The sequence below is a fragment of the Sturnira hondurensis genome, unplaced genomic scaffold (assembly GCF_014824575.4).
Source record: "Sturnira hondurensis isolate 20B ecotype Veracruz unplaced genomic scaffold, ASM1482457v3 Scaffold0002597, whole genome shotgun sequence".
NCBI classification, from domain to species: domain Eukaryota; kingdom Metazoa; phylum Chordata; class Mammalia; order Chiroptera; family Phyllostomidae; genus Sturnira; species Sturnira hondurensis.
Genome location: NW_028075228.1, coordinates 7,238,584 through 7,251,090, shown reverse-complemented (window position 1 = coordinate 7,251,090; position 12,507 = coordinate 7,238,584). Strand labels below are relative to the sequence as shown.

At 49.5% G+C, this 12,507-nt stretch overlaps 1 protein-coding gene across 2 annotated transcripts in view; it reads left to right on the top strand.

Moving 5' to 3' along the window:
• The window catches only part of PLCG2 (phospholipase C gamma 2), a 146,670-nt gene that overhangs the window by 18,907 nt on the left and 115,256 nt on the right, over positions 1-12,507 (top strand). The window lies entirely within an intron of this gene.

Here is a 12,507-nt window from a genome sequence, read left to right as displayed (position 1 = left end):
TGTGTGTTAGTAGAACAGCCATCTTCTGGGATATGACTTGGGTGTCATTTTCCTTTCTCAAGAATAAAGCTTTTATTTTTATTTTTATTTTATTTTATTTTAAAAAAACTTATAAAGAATTCTCCCTCGAGGATAAATTTGTTGATTTGAGAGAGATAGAGAGAGAGAGAAAATGCATGTGCAACATCGACGTGAGAGAGAGAATTCAATATGCAACATTGATCTGTTGCCTCCTATATGCACCTGGACTGGGGCTCAAACCCACAGCCTGACCAGGGATCGAACCTGCAGCCTTTTGGTGCATGGTGCAATGCTCCAACCAACTGAACTGCTCGGCCAGGGCAAGAATAAGCCTTTTAATTACCTTCCATTTTGAAGCTAGTTCCAAAAAATGTATGGCTTCACCGAGCTGCCAATCAGAATCAGGTCCTCTGTCCTTCGAGGAGAGTGGTGTCTGGTCTCTGCACGGTTACTCTCTGGCACCGGGGGCCCCAGTAGGTGCTCAGTAAACGTGTGCTGTCGAGCTGTCACTTTGTTTTCTCAGGAGGACTCTCCTTTCTGTCTCTGTAGATTTGCTCATTCAGAACATTCCACATAAATGGAATCCTACCATGTATAGCCTATGCATCTGACTTTGTTCGATATAATGTTGCCAGGGTTCCTCAGCATCATAGAGTACTTTATTCCTTTTTTGGCCAAATAATATTTTACTGTGTGATAGACCACTTTTGTTCACCCATTCATCACCTGATGGACATTTGGGTTGTTCCCACTTATGGCTGTTGTTAATAATGCCGCTGTGAGCATTTGTGTACAAAGCTTTGTGTGACTGTGTTCATTCTCTTGGATATATACCCAAGAGTGGAATTGCTGGGTCGCCTGTAACTCTGTGTGTAATTGTGTGAGAAACTGTCAGACTGTTTTCCCGAGTGGCCGGCTGTACTGCTGTGCATTCCCACCAGCACTGTTAGAGGTTCCAGCTTCTCCACAGCCTCCCCAGCACTTGGTAGCCGTCCTAGTAGGGGTGAAGTCCCATTTCATCGTGGTTCTGATTTGCATTTCCCTGTTGTCCCATTGTTCTGTTTTACACAGAAACTCATTATTTATGCTTCTTAGTGGATGCAGTGTTTTCCCATGAAACACCTGCTTTCTGTGGACAGGGTTCTGACCTGACTTTCACTTTCCTGGAGCTGAGCATGGCCCTCTGGTGCTCACCATGGGGCAGATGCGTAAAGAAACTGGGAAGGATGGCATGAGTGTGTAGGCATGGACACGGATCAGTAGGGACGTTATTCCTGGCTTGAGTCTAGAACCATGAAGTTTGACCATTAAATCTGCTCTTTGGGGACAACAGGAGCATTTCTTTGAAGGTGTAGCCTCCCCTAGTGTCCTTAGTCAGTGTTCAGGTTCATTCCGATGCTGTGGGTGAGGTGTGGCACAAAGTTTCCATCCTTTCAAGGTCTGCTACCACGGCCCAGGGTGTCTAGACTTAGTTGTCTTTTCACAGAGCCCCGGAAATGCCTTCTCACCTCCCAGCTGCCTGCTCGAGCCCCTCTGCCTGTGTTTGACTACCTGCCACCCCTTAAGAGGAGGAGTTGGGGGAAATGGAATTGGGAGGCACCGCTAGCACCAGGATAGGGGGTGTTCTCCAGAGTTTGGAAACACCTTGCCCTGACCAGTGCGGCTCAGTTGGTTGGGCATCATCCTGTGAACCAAAGGATTGTGGGCTCAATTTCTGGTCAAGGCGCATGCCTCGGTTGTGGTTTTGGTCCTCATTTGGAGGGCCTTTGAAGGGCAACTGATTGATGTTGCTCTATTGCATGGGTGTTTCTGTCTTTCTCTTTTGCCTTCCCTTCCTAGCTCTCTAAAATAAAAACAACTTCTGGGAGCCCCTTGATGGCATAGTAGTGATTGTATTTCTTGAGCCTGTGCCACGAGTCAGCATCGTGCTGAGTGCTACAAGCACCTGTGTAGTCGTTCACCTTGTGTATGGGTATCCATGTACAGTTTCCAGTCATCACACTATGCCTTTTCCTGTGAGTTAGGTGAGCTTGGATGACATGCCAGAAGGGTACCAGACTTTCTAGGGAAACTGTATCAGGCCAGTTTCTTTCAAATAACATGTGCCATAAAAATGTAGATGAAGAAATCTAAATTTTTTGTAGAAAAAAGAAGCCACGGGCTGGGAGAAAATGTTTGCAAAACATGTGGCTTATAAAGGAGTTTTATCCAAAATATAAAAATAACTCTTAAAACTCAACAATAATAAAGCAAGCAACCCAATTAGAAAGTGGGTAAAAGATCTGAACAGACACCCCACTCCCTCTCCTAACCCGCTCATGCTTCCCCACCCACCTGCCCATTCCGCTGTAGACAGACGGCCCTCCCAGGCCACTGCCGCCCAGTGGGAATACAGCGTGAGCCATCAGTACCAGCCACGTGCATCGTTTAAAATTGGTTAGTCACCACATTAAAAAAGGTAAAAAGAAAAAGAGGTGACATTAATCTTAACAATAAGCTTTATGTTAATATATGTGAAGTATTCTTTCAACATGTACACAATAGAAGTTATAATGAGATTTAATATTCCTGTGTTTGGTCTGAGTCTTAAAAATCTGGTGTGTAGTTGATATCTACAGAACGTTTCCGTTTGGACCAATTCAATTTCAAGTACTTAAGAGCCACATCGGGCCAGTAGCTGCTGTCTCAGACAGTGCTGTCCTGGAACATGCCTCCTTCCTCTTTCTGCATTACCCACTTCCTTTGTCATCTCCACGTTCTTCCTTCTTCCCCAAGCAGCAAAGGTGTTCTTCACGCGGCAGCAGCTGTGATGATCGTGCTGTGAATCCTGTCCCACTTCGTGAGGTCAGGTGGCTGTATTTTCCCATGGAGGCTGAAAATGTGCAATTTTGCACGTCTGCTGGCTTTGCCATCTGCCTGGGTGTCTGTCCGAGGTTTAGGCGTGATACCCAATCATGGGGCCTGAGCAGCCAATCCCAGCTGTGCTTCTGCAAATTACTGGGCAGTCCCCAGGAGAACCTTCTCCTGGAAGTGTGGCCTGTCCCAGGTAGCCCTGATCAGCTTCAGTGCCTTTCGAGACTCAGGGGTCTGCTGACACGTGGCACAGTTTGGCAACTTGTCTTGTGAGTTGTGACTGAGTAAATTATATGTGTATGGAAACAAAGTCGAGTGCCGGGGAGCATCGTGAGGGTCAGGGAGGGGATTTGGGAATGGAAGGCCTCACTGAGATGGCGACATTTGAGCCAAGACTTGGAGAAGGTGAGGCGTGAGCTCTTTGGACTCTGGGGAAGAAAGTCATGGGCATGAGTTGGGCCTCAGTCTCCTCTAGCAGCCGGTGACCTGGACTGGGGGGGTTTTGTGGCAGGGAACAGAAACTATTGGAGGCATTCTTGCTGCTTGCCCTTTGCTCTGTGGCAAACCTCTGCCAACACCTGCAGTTGTGCCTGCCGACTTTTGCTGGCCTCTGCACCAGGGCAGTCCAGGAGAGGTAGTGCCTTTGGAGGGGTCTAAGGGCAGATGGGGAGCTGGTGGGCCAGTACCCCAGTTCGCTTGCCCTTGGTTGGGACAACTCCGAGGCGTGTTCTGGCATCTAGGGTTCCTGGTGGTTTCAGTTGCCTTTGCCCACAGGGGCAGTGGGCTTGCCAACAACCTTGTGCTGGCCGCATTCCGGCCTGGCTCACTGCCCTGGACTCCTCCTGGCGATGCCTGCGTCAACATCATGGATGTGCATCCTGGCCTCAGCACCTGGGCCCGCGAGACAGAGACATGTAGACCTGTGTCGGGAAGCACGGGGCCAGAACTGGCTCCTCCAACACTCCCGTTTTCTCTGTGCTCCGTGTGCACACGCACTCGTTACCGGTGCCAGGACGTGTATGCTGCTCTTCCCCTTGCCACCGATTACCCAGGCTTCCCTGCCACCTGTCCTGATTCCAGAGAGAGTGCATCTGATGGTCACTCACCACTGCCAATGCACAAGCCAGGATCTGTTGACTGGTGTGGGGTCAAAAACTAGCTGAAGCCAAAAGGGGAATTTACTGGAATGTGGGGCTGAGACGAATGTCCAGTAACTCATGCGTCCCAGGAACCAGGACCTTGGGGAGCAGAAACAGGATCTGCCTTTCATTCCCGGTCCATCTTTCTGCCAGCCTTTGCACTCTGCCTGTGTTCCCTCGTTTTCAGACAGGCCTGGTCTGTAGAGCAGCCCGGCAGCCCGCCGAGAGTGCCGCCTTCTCTCAGCATCCACTGTTGGTCTCAGGATTCATGGAGACCACATTGCCAAGTTCACCTACTGGCTACAGTTTACTCCTGACTCCTAGACCAACTTGTGGCACTTGCACAGACATTTGTGGGTGTGCGTAGAGCCGTGAAAAATTGAAGTTGTCATCCCACACGTGCTTTCCCTGCCAGCTGCCTTCTCGGTTCTGCTCTCCTGCTGCTAACCAGTGTCCTTTTCGCAGACTACGACAGCCACATTGTTCTCACTTTGGGGCTTTTGTTGATGATTTTGTTGTTTCAGATGCTACCACCGAGTGCTGTCTCCTGCTCCTAAGCACAAGAGGGCTGTGATGTGCTTTGTGGGAAAAGAGCCTGTATTAGACCAGCTCATTTAGGAGTTAAGTCATATGGCTCCTGGCTGTGAGTTCAATGTCAATGAATTAACAGTACACAGGAAATAAGGTGTCTCTGCAGAAATACACAAAACACTGAGGGTGCATATTGATCAGTTGATGAAAATACTGCAACCAGGGGCTGGCAGGAACCTGACTGTGTGTGTCTGTCTGTCCCAGGAGCACTGGTTCAGTGTTGGCTGACTCAGTGTTCCCTGTGAACACTGAGAACATCTTACGGAAAAGGACTACTGTGCGAGGTGAGAATTGGCTCTGTATGTCAGTCCGGGGATAAGGAAGCCTCCAGCTCTGTTTTCGTCTGCCTACCACTTGGGCCAATGACGTGAATGCTAGAAGAATGGGGTCTGCAGAGGCCAGGGGATAGGTGGGAGAGCGTGCATCTGACTTCCTGCCTTGGCTTGAGAGAGAGTCTCGTGGGCCTAAGCCAACCTGAGTTCTGAGTTCACATGCTCACTGGTGGGTGACCTTGGGTGAGTCACTTTACCTCTCCGCACTTTAGTGTCCCCTTCTACTGAAAATAAGGGCAAATGTTACCCCTTTATCAGACGGTTGCGTGGAGTAAATATATGAATGGTTAGAAGAATGCCTGGCACAGAGTAACTGCTAAATGGATGATGGTTGTTGATAGTGATCGTAATGGTGTCTGATTTCTGTTGCTGTGTCACAGGCCATGTCAAAATGGAGCAGCTTGAAACGGCAGTGGTTTGTCATTTCCCATGATTCCTAGGGAGCCCCTCTGCTGGTGGTGCTGGCCTTACTCGCGTGGAAGTTCCGAGACTGCTTCGTGCACGTGCCTGGCAGTTGGTGCTGGCCGTCGGCGGGGGGCCTCTGTTCTCCACGTGGCCTCCCATCCTCCAGTTGGCTAGCCTGGCTTCCTCAGGCGGAGGTCTCCAAGGACCATTCTAGGAGGCAGAAGGCAGGAGCCACAAGGTTCTTGTGTTCTGGGCCCTGGAACTTGCACAAAATCACTTTGGTCTCATCCTGTTGCCCAAAGCAGTCAGAAAGCCAGCCCAGATTTGAGAAGAGGGAAATGGGTCCTTCTTTTGGTGGAAGGAGCTATGGGATGTAGTGGTAGTGCTTTTTAATAGACCACAGTGTCCTCATCATCCATCATCGTCGTCGTCATCATCTTGAGGGTCACAGTCTACTTCCTCACGGAGGCACTGGCAGGGTTTTGAATGCCCTTCATCAACTCTATTTTGTATGACTACAGCTTTGGTAAGCATAGTTGGTAAAAGAGGGTTTCTCAGATTGCACCAGCCCTTCAAGAAAACTCCAAATGCGTATCTACAATATCAGAGGGCACGTGGTGATCCTTTTACTTAACACTTTTATTGGTGTTAACACTTAGGACACATCAGGCTTGGCGCAGGGTGTGCAAAATGGAGACAAGTTCCCTGTCCTCATGGGGCATGTAGTCTGGTGTCCCTAGTCCTGGGGGAGAAATAAAGGGATTCAGTGAATTCTTGGGTTTGTGAGCTAGCACTCAAAGGAGAAGTCAGATCAAAACTGTACTTGAACAAGAATTAAATAAAAATTAAAATTAAAAAAAATAAAATAAAATATATTTTATGTAAATATATTTTTTAAAAAATCCTGGGAGGGAGGGGACAAGATAAAGAGACCTGGTTGTCATGTACTCTGTTCCTTCCTACCACGTGACCTGGGCCCAGTCACTTCCTCTCTGTGGGCCCAAGTCCCTGGCCTGTGAAGTGAGGATTACAGTACTTCTTCGGGGTGTTGTGATGGTTCAGTGGGCTGGTGTGCTGAGCTTTCATGGTTGTTCTGATCATTTCCACCCCCCTGTGCCTTGGTTTCCTCATTGGGGAGGCCCTTCTGGCCCAGAGAGTCTGCGGGTTCAGTCAGCTCCTTACCCCCCACTGCGCTGTTCGGTGTGCGCCCCCATTAGTCTCTCTCAGTCCATCACGCCCTTCTCGTTGGGAGCTCAGTCACGCTGTAATTGCATGCTGTTGCTGTGGGCATCTGCTGCCTCCTGCCTTTCTGTCGGCCCTGGAAAGGGGGCTCTGTTTGTCCCGCTCGCTGCTCCAGGGCCCTGCATGTTGACTGGCACACACCAGGCACATTGTAGACGTTGTCTGAGGGGCCAATACTGTTCTTTTCCTGCCTGGGCTACAGTGAAATGGAGCTCTGGGGAGCCAAGCTCAGAGCCCACCATCTGTCTGGCGAGGGCTGTGTTTCTGGAAGCCTTGGTGGCCTGGATGGCAGCCAGGCCAGAGCCAACCATCAAGCGCAGCCTGGATCAGATGTGGCTGGCCTGGTTGGCGCTCCCAAGCAGAGGGAAATGGTCGGAATAGTTTTTATGAGGGTGTTCTTGTCATGAGTTTCCATGGAAATTGAAGGCTGTCCACCCCATCACCTTGGCAGAAGGGAAGGTGTTTAGATGGATCGTGAATAGGGGAGTTTGCCCTCTTCCATAAATTAGTGAGAGCTCACCAAATTTCTTTCTTTCTTTTTTTCCAGTGGGGGACTCTTCAAATCAAAAATAAAAGCAAATATAGGCTTTGAGTGAGAACTTAGGGTACAGCCAATGCTCTCATTTCATTTCCTTGTTCTAGCACCCTCTCCTAGGCAGGTGCAACTTCCCTGATTTTCACATGAGGAAGCTGAGTCAGAAAGGATCCGTGACTTGCCCAAGGCCACATGGCCAGGGAGTGGCAGAGTTGGGGTCCAAACCCTGGGCTGCCTGTCTCTGGAGTTTGGTCGGGGTGGCAAGGCTTGGGCTTGGAACGTAAAGATCCTGTTGGGTGCAGGGCTGTTCCTGGGGATGCACGGGCGGGGGGGTAGTCTGTGTTCCTTCCACAGCCAGGTGTCTGGGCACAGCTGGCAGAGGAGGCTCATCTGAGTTCCCTAGCAAAGTCAGGTTCAGAGAAGCTAAGGGTTGGGCCCATGGTGTCCAGGAAGCCTGAGGCCGTGCCAGGTACCACTCCTGACTCCTCGTCCAGTGCCCTTTCATGCTTTCTGGAATGAGGTGGGGGAAAGCAGTCATCTAAGCCAACTCAGGAACACTGTACCATATCCTGTTTGAGTCTTTTAAATTACGTGGACTATGGTTTTATTTTCCATTGAAAGAGGAATATACATTCATTGCAGAACTGTTGGGATATACAGAAAAACACAGACAAAAGTGTATCCCATTGCCTACCATCCAGAGATCACTGGACCCAGGCTAGCATTAGTTGTATTTTATCTTTAAAGAGTCACGACCTCTTGCTGGATAGATGTGCCTCGTGTTTTTTAAAAAACGTTGAAAATGAACTTTACGACGTATAACTGCCACGCAACGAAATGCACCCAGTTAGAGTATGCGTTATAGTGCATTCTGACACATGTGTTCTCTTGGTGACCACTACTATCCTGATGATGGCGAAGGACAACCCCATACCCCCAGTGTCCCTTTGCAGTCAGCCCATGCCCCCGCCCCCCGCTCCCAGCAATCTCTAGTCTACTTTCTGTTTTGAAATTTCACATGAATTGAATCATAGAGTCTGTACTCTTTTGTGGGCACCTTCTCACACTCAGCATAGGGGCCCTGAGGTTCGTCCATGCTGTTGTGGGTCTTAGCAGTCTGTTCTTTGCCGAGTGGAGTGGCATTCCATTGTCTAAGGACACCACCCTCTCCTTGCGTGTTCCCCTTGTGGGCAGACTTGGGCAGCTGGGTTTCTCCTTCTTTAAGAGGGGGGGTCGTATCTGTTTTACTGGATTGCTGTGAGGTCTGAGTTCCTAAGAATGAGGAAAAGAATGTCTGGCACGTAGCAAGTGCCGAATGAACAGTGGTTGTTACTGAAAGTGTAATGGTTTTAGTTACTTACTACTGTGTAACACACTACCCCCAGAACTTGGTGGGACACATTGTGAGTGTTTTCAGTTCAGGGCTGTTTTAAATAATGTGAATGAGTGAATGATACGAAAAAGGGAAGCCAGCATGGCGACTGCCTTTGTTGCAGCTCGGACGCTGTGTATGTTGGGGACAGGCTGGTAGCCTGCCTCTTCTAAGATGGGCAGGTTTTGTGTTGAGGTGTGGATGCTTTGTTTCAGGGGCTCTGATCTGCTCAGTGCTGGCCCTATTTCTTGCCCTGTGTCCTGCCTTGAGCCTGGCTCTGGTCTTGCTGGGCAGACTCACCGGCTTGCCTCACTCAAGGCTCAGGAAGTGGCCTCTGTAGAAAAAAAAAAGTATAAGCAGCGGGTGATGAGCTTTAGGCCAAGTGAGTAGATCACTGGAGTGCAAAGCCCCAAAATAGATCTTTCTCTGCTACGTTGCCGAGCAAGTGGAGGCAGTGGCAAATGCTTTGCATAATTTCGCCCCCCACCCCCCAAACGAAGCGTTTTACTGGGAACAACTTCTGGGGACCAAGAGGAAAACAATTTAAAAGATCCAAGCTTTTTTTTTTCTGAGAAGCACAGAGTGAGAGCCAGACAGGTGTGGGTTTGAATTCCAGATCTACCATTTTGCAGGCTGTGTGATCTTGGGCAAGTTTCTTCATGTCTCTGAGCCTTAGTTTTTCTATAGTCATTGGCAAAGATGAGACCAGACTCTGTGTGTGTATGCAAAGCCACTCACGCTGCATTTGACACGTGATGGGACCCCATAAATATGGAGTATCTTCTCCCCCTTCATTTTGCCCTCTTTCCTTGTCCTAGAACTGATGCCTCGGTTTCTGTTAGCTTCCTCAGTGTGGCAGGCAAGAGGGGAGGGGTCATGTTTGGCTTTTCCGGGAGGATACTTCCAGCACTGTCTTTGGAGTGATGTGCTCCGCCTCTGCAGGTTGCCCGGGAGGAAGCTGAAATGCAGGTGTATACGGTGGGCATGAGTACTGCCCCCAAGATGTCCACGTTCTAATTCCTGGCACCTGTGGGTCTGCTCCCTTATATGGCAAAGGGACTTGGCAGATGCCGTGAAGTTAAAGATCTTGAGATGGGGAGATCATTCTGGGTTGTCCAGGTAGGTCCACTGTCATCACAAGGTCCTTATAAGAGAGAGACAGAAGCATCAGAGTGAGGAGAGGTGACGTCCTTTGAAGGTGGAGGGAGAGGCCACATGGCAAGGAGTGTAGAGGGCCAGGCCACTGAAGCTGAAAGTGGCATGAAAACCGATTCTCCCCAGAGCCTCCAGAAGGGTCCAACCCTGCCCACACCTTGGCTCCAGCCCAGGGAGACTGATTTTGACCTTGGAACTGAAAGACATTACATTTTTGTTGCTTGAAGCCACTGCAATTGTGGTAATTTGTTACAGCAGCAATAGGACACTTAGAAAACAGGGTAGGTTTATTAGAGTTTCATAGGAGGGTAACTTCTCAGATGATGGCGTTTGGTTCATTTCTGGTTTTGCCCTTCTCACTTGGATGGACTGTCTCAGTATGGCCTTCAAGACTTGGGGGACTCTGGCTCCCCTGAGAGCTGGTCTCGGTGTCTCAGTGTCTGTGGTCGAGGCCGGGAGCCCCTGTGGCCAGGATAACTGCTGCAGAGAGGCTTCCTCTCTCTTGCTTTCTTGAGAAGGAAGGGAAATGAGCTGCATGCTCTCAGAGGTCAGGCTTCCTGTGGGCTGCCGTGGCCAGCCCACCGCACTGGGGCTCACTGCCCATTGATCTCTGAAGCAAGCTCCTCCCTATCTGGTGCAGATTTGTGTTTAAATTTTTAAAAAAACAATTGTTTCATTGTAATTTGGCACCAAATGGCCACTGGAGGTGTGAGTGTTAGAGACTACTGCTAGTCCCTGTGGAGAAGCAGGGCCTCTCTGTTAGGACCCCGTTTGGATCTGTCTTGGCCCCTCTTTGCATGTTCTTCCTGTGCCACACTTGTGAGGTGACGGGTGGTGAGCACTGGGCATTCACATTCAGTAGCAACTGTTACATTTAAGGAATAACACTGGGGCTGGGCAATAAAAAACATCCCAAGGCTGCGATCTTGTTCACTGGTTGCCCATCTGTGACCTCTGTCCTTTCCTGTCCCGTGACATCCTCTTTTATTGATGATGACTCCTGTGCAGGCAGGATAGTGGCCTCCAAAGATGCCCGTGAACCTGTGAATCTGTGGCCTCACCTGGCAAAAGAGAATTTGCCGATGTGATTAAGTTAAGGAGACTGACATGGGGGATTATCATAAATGGTCTGGGTAGGACATGCCATTGCAGGGGCCTTTAAAAGATGGAACAGGGAGGGTAGACTGTCAGTGTCAGAGAAAGAGACTGAAAGATTCTGGCTTTGAAGGTAGAGGGAGGGTCCACAAGCCAAGGGTTGCACGTGGCCTCCTGCTTCCTAAACAGGGAAACAGCTTATACTAAATGGTCTTCTCAGTCCTTCCCATCTCTGTGTATCTCCGAATGGGGGCAGATTTGGCACAGCAGGTGAAGGCGCAGTCAGGGCGACACCAGCTGAAAGGAGGGTGTCCTCAGGAGGGAAGCTGAAAAAGGCAGGGAAACAGACCCTTGCTGGGGCCCCCAGAAGGAACATGGACCTGCCGACACCTGGGTTTTAGCTGGCTGGGACCCATTTTGGTTCTGACCCGCAGAACCGTGAGACAACAAATCTGGGGAGTTTCAAGCCGCCAGGTTTGTGGTAGTTTGTTAGAGCAGCCCTAGGAAAGCCATGCAGTCCCAAACAGGCACCTCTGGGCGGGGTCCTTTCAGTGATCCGGCTGGTAGATATTTATTGACCACCAGCCCTGCGCTACACACTCTGCTGGGCATTGAGACTCCCAGGTTGAATAGAGCAAGTCCCAGTCGGTCAGGAATTCACAGTATAAGGGGGAGATACACACGGAGGTGTCGATGCTAAGACAGAGTACGTGTAGGGCAGAAAAAGACGTGGAATCGGACTGGGGGGCCATGGAGGGTTTCTCAGAAAAAGTCATTGAGGGGAACTTGAAATAGCAACTCTGGAAGGTCCATGAGCTTCTTGGTTATCTATACCTGGGCACCTCGTAAGATTTTCTGTTCAAAACGGAACCTGTCACCCCAAAAATGAAGGTCTCCCTCTTTGCAACTGACTCCTCCTTGCTCACCATCTCAGTGAGAGGTACATACAGGACCACCACCCAGCTGCCCACATCCGAACGCTGGTGTCCCCCTGACTGCGCCTTTACCTGCTGTGCCAAATCTGCCCCCATTCGGAGATACGCAGAGACGGGAGGGACTGAGAAGAACATTTAGTACAAGCTGTTTCCTTGTTTAGGAAGTAGGAGGCAGTAAGTTTGAGGCCAAAAGGATGGACTGTGAAGGCAGACTTGCCGGGTTCAAATCCCAGCTCGGCGCTGATGGGTGTGACCTTGAGGTCAAATTATTTCCTCTTGAGGGCCTCCTCTTCCTCACTGGTGAAATGAGAATAACAGTAGTACCTATGTCATAGGGATGTTTTAGAATGAGATGTGTGAATATATAAAAAGTCCTTAGAATAACACAATAAATGGTGGCGGCATAGAGAAGCCACTAAAAATCATGAAAGCAGCAGCCACGTATTGTGTCCTCTGAGTGGTATTATTAACCTCTGTCCTTGGTGCTTTATAAACCCTCCTTGTGCTGCTTGATGAGTCTGCCCATTTGACAGATGGGAAAACTGAGCCTCAAAAAGTAGCATGACTTTCCTTAAGCCACTTCGCTGGAATAGCTCTGCTTGGATTTTTTTTCTAGTATGTCTTTCATGGCAGCCTGAGACAATCTCAAGCAACTCTGGTTTGTGTCATTGTTGTTTGTTCTCTTTTGTTCTGCAAGTTCCATATTGTATCCATTTGGAAGTCTTGGATTTTACTGCTGGAGATCTATGGAACCAGCCTCCCGCTTCCCCCCAGACAACTGGTTAGACACTGAAACCAGGGCACTGGGCCCAGAATTCGTCTCTGTATTCAG